Source organism: Apteryx mantelli, chromosome Z (assembly GCF_036417845.1).
Source record: "Apteryx mantelli isolate bAptMan1 chromosome Z, bAptMan1.hap1, whole genome shotgun sequence".
NCBI lineage: Eukaryota > Metazoa > Chordata > Aves > Apterygiformes > Apterygidae > Apteryx > Apteryx mantelli.
Window position 1 is genome coordinate 75,684,364 of NC_090020.1, and position 6,410 is coordinate 75,690,773.

The following is a 6,410-nucleotide window of genomic DNA, read 5'->3' on the forward strand; positions in this document are numbered from 1 at the left end:
GGAGGGCTGGGGGCAGAGCTCTCGCGCCGCCCCGGGGAGGTGGGCATGGCTTTCTGGGTGCCGGGACTGCCACGCCGGAGGGCACTCAGCGCCCGGGCAGAGGGATGGGAGCAACCATAGGCTGTGCACAATGCACACCCGGCCCCGACGGACACCCCAAACTGACCTCCCCCCCCCCCCTCCAAGCTGGGGAAAACCCCTTCCAAGGGCAGTCCCCCCCAAAACCTTTCCCACTGACCATTTGCCACCCCGGCGCCATCCCCGGCACCTTCTCCTGGTCCTCTCTGTGCGCTCCTGGCCGCAGGTTGCTGCACCCTTCATTACTCAAACACCCCATGTGGGTGCCGGACGGCATTAGCCCCAACCTACCCCAGAGATGGGAGCAGCCCGGGAGACGTGAGCCCGCTCCTCTGTGCTGGGTACCCTCCCGCAAGCCTCACCGGGGACCAGACTTCCTGCCAAGGTTTCCCCAACCTGTGCAGCGCAGGGTGTTGGTGGCTGGGTCCTGGTGGGGCAGCACGGCCGTGGGAGCGTCGCGCCACCTCCCTGCCCAGCTGCAAAGATCCTCCTCGTTCCTTGAGCCCCAGACTCCACATGGGCTGCCTTTTCCTCCTCCCACAGTTTCCCCTGTGCTGCTGGCTTGCGGGATGGCTTGAGCCTCTCTGGGCCACATGGGCACCGCCACGTGGCTCGTGCTCGGGGTGCGCGGCTGCCCTCCGCCTGCCCAGGACCTCATGCCTGTGCCCGTCCCAACCCCAGCACCCCACGGGGAAGAGGTTACCCTGGCGCAGCAGCGGGGACCTCTTGACCCTCGTTGCACCGGCTGCCCACCGGCGGTGTGTCTCCTTCTGCTTCTTCATCCCGGTGGCTCCCGCAGAGCTCGAGGCTCCCCGTTCCCGGCTCTGCGGGCATGGCAATGCCTGCGGTGAATAGCCGCAGCAGCAGCGTTTGCAATTTCTGAGCTATCCCGCTCCCGCGATCGCACCTTTCCGCTTCGCCAGCCTCCCTCCCCGCCGGCACTTTGCTTGCGGGGTGTTCGCCCGCCCTTTTTCCTTGCGTGGGCTTGCTGGGTTCCCTCGCGCCCCTTGAATAGGACCATTGGGTATTAACCATTCTGGGAGGGGACATCTTATTTTGGCCGGGTGGGCACCCCGCACCCCGCGGGGCACCTTCCCGCAGCAGGCCGGGAGGCAAGGAGACGCCCCTGCTTGGGTCCGCGCCAGCCTGGGGCTTTTCCACGGGCCAAGCGGGCACCACCCCTTCAAACAGGCGGCTGGGCCTCTCCGAGGGCTTGGCGCCAGCTCCTTGCCAAGGCCGGGCGGAAAGGAGGCGTCCAGCCCTCTCACGTGCCGATAGCCCCAAGCAACCTGCCCGGCGGACGGGCCCCGGAGGCCCTTTCCTCAGGGGCTTGGCTTTACTTCTGCCCCTTCTGCACACATTCCTGCGGTTCATCCCGCGCGAGCGGCGGTGCCCGTGGTCGGCTGCGGAGCCGGCGACGAACCACCCAGTCTCTTCTCTTGCCCGGGTTTGAAATCAGGGCTTGTTACGCTCCTGACAAGCTGGCTTTTATTGGCAGAGAGCTATTTTGTTTGCAGGAAAACAAACATGCCCCAAATAGCTCGCATGTCAGATTTTAAGGCTGACAACAAACTATGTTTACGCAAGGGGTTTTAAATAACTTCAGTTCGGTATTTATAAAATCGACCTTATGTTATATTGGTTGCCAGCCAGATAGTCTGAGGGGGACTTAGTTCACACCCGATTTTCTTACCCATTCCTTAACAGTTTTCAAGGTGGTCTCTTAAAATATGTGTGTCTGAATTCCCTTGTCATCATGCCAAGGGCTCATTTAGAGCTGTTTATCAGAAAATGCTTTTTCTTAAAATGGAGAGAGCAAACTTCTTATAACAACCCAGAAATGCTTTTCAATTTTTAGTTGCCTTTTACTCTAATTTCTGAGCCCCAGCTTCTTTCCAGCAGTAAAATCCATTCCCTCGCACCGCTCATCACTACCTGGGCTTGTAAAACATTGCATTTCTGCTGCTGTTTACCTAAATTCTTCCTTTTCCTCCCTGCATTATGCTCCTCCAGAGCCCCCACAGCTTCACGCTGTGCTTTGCTCTGCTTTGGGACAGCCAACGCTGCTCCAACGTCATGTTGGGGCTTTGGCTCCGTGACGCATTTCCAGGTGGCTTTTCGGCTCCCGGCCCCTCGGCGGGACCCGCCGTACCCTGCCAGCCCTTCTGGCCTGCATTTCGGGAGCGGACGCCACGAGGCCCCAGCTCCATGCGGGGTTTTGGGGCCTTCTCGGGTAGCCGGCAGCCTCTGCCCCGACCCTGCCTGCAGGAGCTCTGCTCCGCACGGCCCCCGCCGCCGGCAAGCTCGCTGCAAGGGGAGATTCCTGCTCGGATATTTGCCTTTTTCCGTTTTAGGAATTTACGTCAAGGTATGTTTTCTCACTGCAGCCGCCACGTTTACTTTGGCCATGCCGGCTGGCGCGCGTGCGAGCAGTTTCGCTGCCGGAAGGCACCGCGCGCTGCCCTGCCTCAAACGCAGCCGTCGAGGCCGGCGATGAGTACGGAGGGGCGCCCGGATGAAGCGCGGAGGTTGCCCAAGCGGGCACAGAGCCGCAGACCGAACGTGCAGCTCGTTTACAGCTGTAGGCATGTTTCAGCATGACACAACCACCACTGGCGTTATCTGCCTGCAATCGTTTTCTGTTCTGCATTTGAAAACCCTCAGCCTAGCGGCGTGTCTTGCAGGTGCAAGGATCAGACCAGCCTTTGAAGGAGCACGTTGGTCCGGCAGTCTCAGCCAGAGCTCTCAGGAAGGGAAGCAAAAATAAAGCAATGCAACCGCTGGCGGAAGTCCTTAGCGCTTGCGTGCCCGGGTGATCCTCCCAAGGTTAGCCGCAGGAACGGCTCAGGCCTCGCAGCCCTTGCGGCGGTTCAGCCCTGCGATGGCCTCTCAAGCACGTGTGCGAGCACACCTAGAGCAGGGACTGAGCAGGGGGGAGCCGAACGCCGGGGGAGAAGCTTGAAGCCGGGAGCTGAAGAAGTTAAAAGCTGAAAGTCCGGGGGTGTAAGCGTGTGCATATGAGGATTCGAGAAATGGATCAGGAAAAATCAAACATTATAATTTAGCTGGGATGGAGTTAACTTTGAAAAAAGGTCATATAGATAAATGTTAGAAAACAGCTACTTGTCTCGTAAACAAAGATTAACTGTCATCCCAATATATAGAAGTATCCATACACACATTTCCAAAAGTTAACCCTGTAATGCACAGTTTTAAGTGATATGTGTTATAAAGTAGAAAGAAAACAGTAGAAATATCCAGTGATAGAGTAACAACACCGAACATCCCAACCTTTGAAAGAAAGTTTCTGTGCAAGATGTTACGAAGGGTTAAAGAACCATGCTGGTGGGTCTCTGCGAAAAAACAAAGTGTGTTAAGAAAAGGTGATGTTTTTGACAACTGTCTTTGTTCTTTGCCTGCTGGATCAGAGCGTAACTATATTTTGGTGACTGCTGATGTAAAGTAAACAGTGTGTGTCTCATAAAGAACAGAGGGATGAAATAATGGAGCTAAAATGCTGTCACTCAGACTCCTGATGCCATCAGGAACTGCTGGAGAGGGAGGCGTTCCAGCTTAGGTAACAGATGCATCAGGTTAGAGGAAACGCCGGCACCTGCCGCGCTCCTCTGGCCTTGCTTTTTCCTGGCCGGAGCTGCAGGTGCCTCTGCTCGCCCCTGCCCCGCTTGCTGCCGCCGCGGGGGCCGGACGGGCTAGGGAGGCCGCACTGGGTGACCGTCCCTGCAGGTGCCCCGGGTGCCGTCCCTGCACAGCCCTCTCTTCCCCCCCACCTCCGCTGCAGAGCTCATGGACGCGCACGTGGGCTGTTTTGAAGCTCACAGGAGCGTCACGGTTCGCAAACCACCACTGGCAGGGACAAGGCTGGAAATTCCAGGAAAACTAATTTTTAGTGCATAGTTAATGGAAACAGTTAAGGCAGAGGGTAGGACCACACCTCCATCTCCAGGGTAGTGGAAACTATGAACTCAGCTCGCATGGGCTCCTCCCTGGTGGTGCCCAGCAACTGCAAAACTCCAGGCTGGGAAACTCTTTTCACCATTGTCTCCCAGCCCTCCCCTCTCTGCCACAGCTCCTTGAGAGGCGGCCAGCGCCCTACGGGCACCAGGGCCTCAGCCCAGCGAGCCCCACCAAGCACCTCCTCTGCTCTGGTGGATCTCCATGTCCCCTTCCTGCAGGGACGGGAGGTTGGGAAGCCCTCCCCAGCACTGCTGCCTGGGTCCCAGCACCCGCTGCTGGGCTCCAGCAGTCCCCGTGGACCTGCGGCTGGGGAGCCTGGCACAGCACAGCGATGGGACCACAGCCAAGTGCTCTCCAGGCCAGCAAAGCCCTGCCCAGGTTCCCCCCAGGGACAGGGAGCATGGTGCCGAGGTGACATCCTCGACCCCAGGGGAGAGCGTCACTGCCCCTCTCCGCCAGCCATGGCTTCATGGGGGGCGCAGGGGCTTTGCGAGCCCCGTGCCCAGCAGAAGCGAGAGCCCTCTCCTCCCCAAAACCCCTGTGTAGCACTCGGCTCCAGGCCGTGGCCTCCTGCCACCCGCAGGTGATCCCAAAGCCAAAAGAATACAATATGGGCTGGTTGGAGTGGGCCGTGCCTGCCAAGAGCTGCCCGGATAACATTATTTCTCGGGCCACACGGATGCAGGAACCCTCTCTTGGGGAGCACAGGGGAAGAAAAGGCCATTCATTGCCACGCTGGCAGTGCTGGGCCAGCGCCAGCCTGGCAATGCCCTGTGTGCAAGGGCAACCCTCTGCGGGAGCTCCGAGGGCGAACCACGACTGCACCTGCCGGCGCTCAGAGCCTCTCCCCCAGGCTGAGGAATGCGGCTGCCCCAGCGCAGATGCTGCACGCCCCTTGCAGGGCTCGGCAGAGCTCCCCGAGGGGCTGCGGGGCTCGGAGTGGTCCCTGCACAAGGCTGCCGTGCTCACCACGGGCCCGGCAGGCCCTCTGCACCCCAGCCGGCTGCCAGCCCTGCCTGCAGGCGCTCTGCTCTCAGGCTTTCCTGGGCAGCGGCTGGCAGCAAGTCCCAGCGCAGAGGGTTCAGCTGGGTTTTGTCTCCATCGCCCAGGTGAACACATCAGCAAGCCTGGCTGAGCCTCCACCATGCCAGCGCTGGGAGCGGGAGAGCAGCCCTGGCTCCTGGGCCGGGCTTGCAGCAGCCTTTGACACTGCAGCCTCGGCTCTGTGGTCACCAGTGCCAGATCTGCACGTTCCCGTGCCAGCCAGCAGCGCAGTGTTGGCCTGGCTCGGGTGCAGACATGACCAGGTCAGCCATGGACAGCCTGGAGCCTGCACCGCGTTTGGAGATCCACAGCAACAGCCTGGCACAAAGGCAGCCTGCAGGTCGCGGCAGCTCCAGCTGCCTGGAGGCTGGCCAGCCGTTGGGAAGCCTCACGCTCTCCCTCCTGCCCCGTCCCCACGTGAGCGCAGGCGAGGGGGAGGGAGGATGGGCACAGAGAGGAGGACACGCTGCTTTGTAGCCCCTGTCCCATTTAAAGATTAATGGACAGTACTAAAACAAGCAGCACTCGTGACTGAGTTGCAGGGAGCAGCTAAACCAGGCAGAAACAGGGACAGGGAGGTGGCAGACATGGGAAGAGGATGGAGGCCAGCCAGGCCAGGGGCACAGAAAAAGGCCAGGTACCTGCTGTCCTACCCCCAGGCCCTTCTCTCTTTTAGGGAAGGCATCCCTCACTACCAACTCCCCAAGCCCTTTTCCACAGGAAGACATGCCTAAGGGACATGCTTTTTTCAGGGGCAGACTCCATTGCTCCTCAGGGCAGACAGCCAGCAGCTCAGAGGTCCCCTTCCACCAGGGCCAAGGCAGTACCACCGCCTGGTCACCCACAGCCATAAGCAAACCTGAGCAGACTTCCCTATCTCCCCGCAGCCACAGGGAACAGACAAACCTTTCACAGTGCTTCACACAAGCTTGTGTAAACGCTGGTGCTTGCACTCCCTGAGGTGGTCATGCCATGGGCCGGCCAAGGCGCACAGAGCCCATGTTCAGCCTCATGCTTAAGCTGACAACCAAACCCAAGACCCAAAGCAGTCCCTCTGATAAGGGGGGAGCAGGGCTCCATCCCACACCTACTTCGTCCCTTGGTAACAAAGTTAAGAAGTTGTCTGTCCTAGGGGAAACAGGCTAAGCACATAAGGGCACCTACCTGAAACCAGGTAGGTATGGCCTCCTTGCTTCCTCCGCGCTGCAGCAGACCGTGTTTGCAGAGAAATGGGGAAACTAAGGAGTGCAGGAGCAAGGAGCACAGTCTGTGGCACTAGGTGCCAGTCACCATCAAGAGCTAGCTCCAGGGCA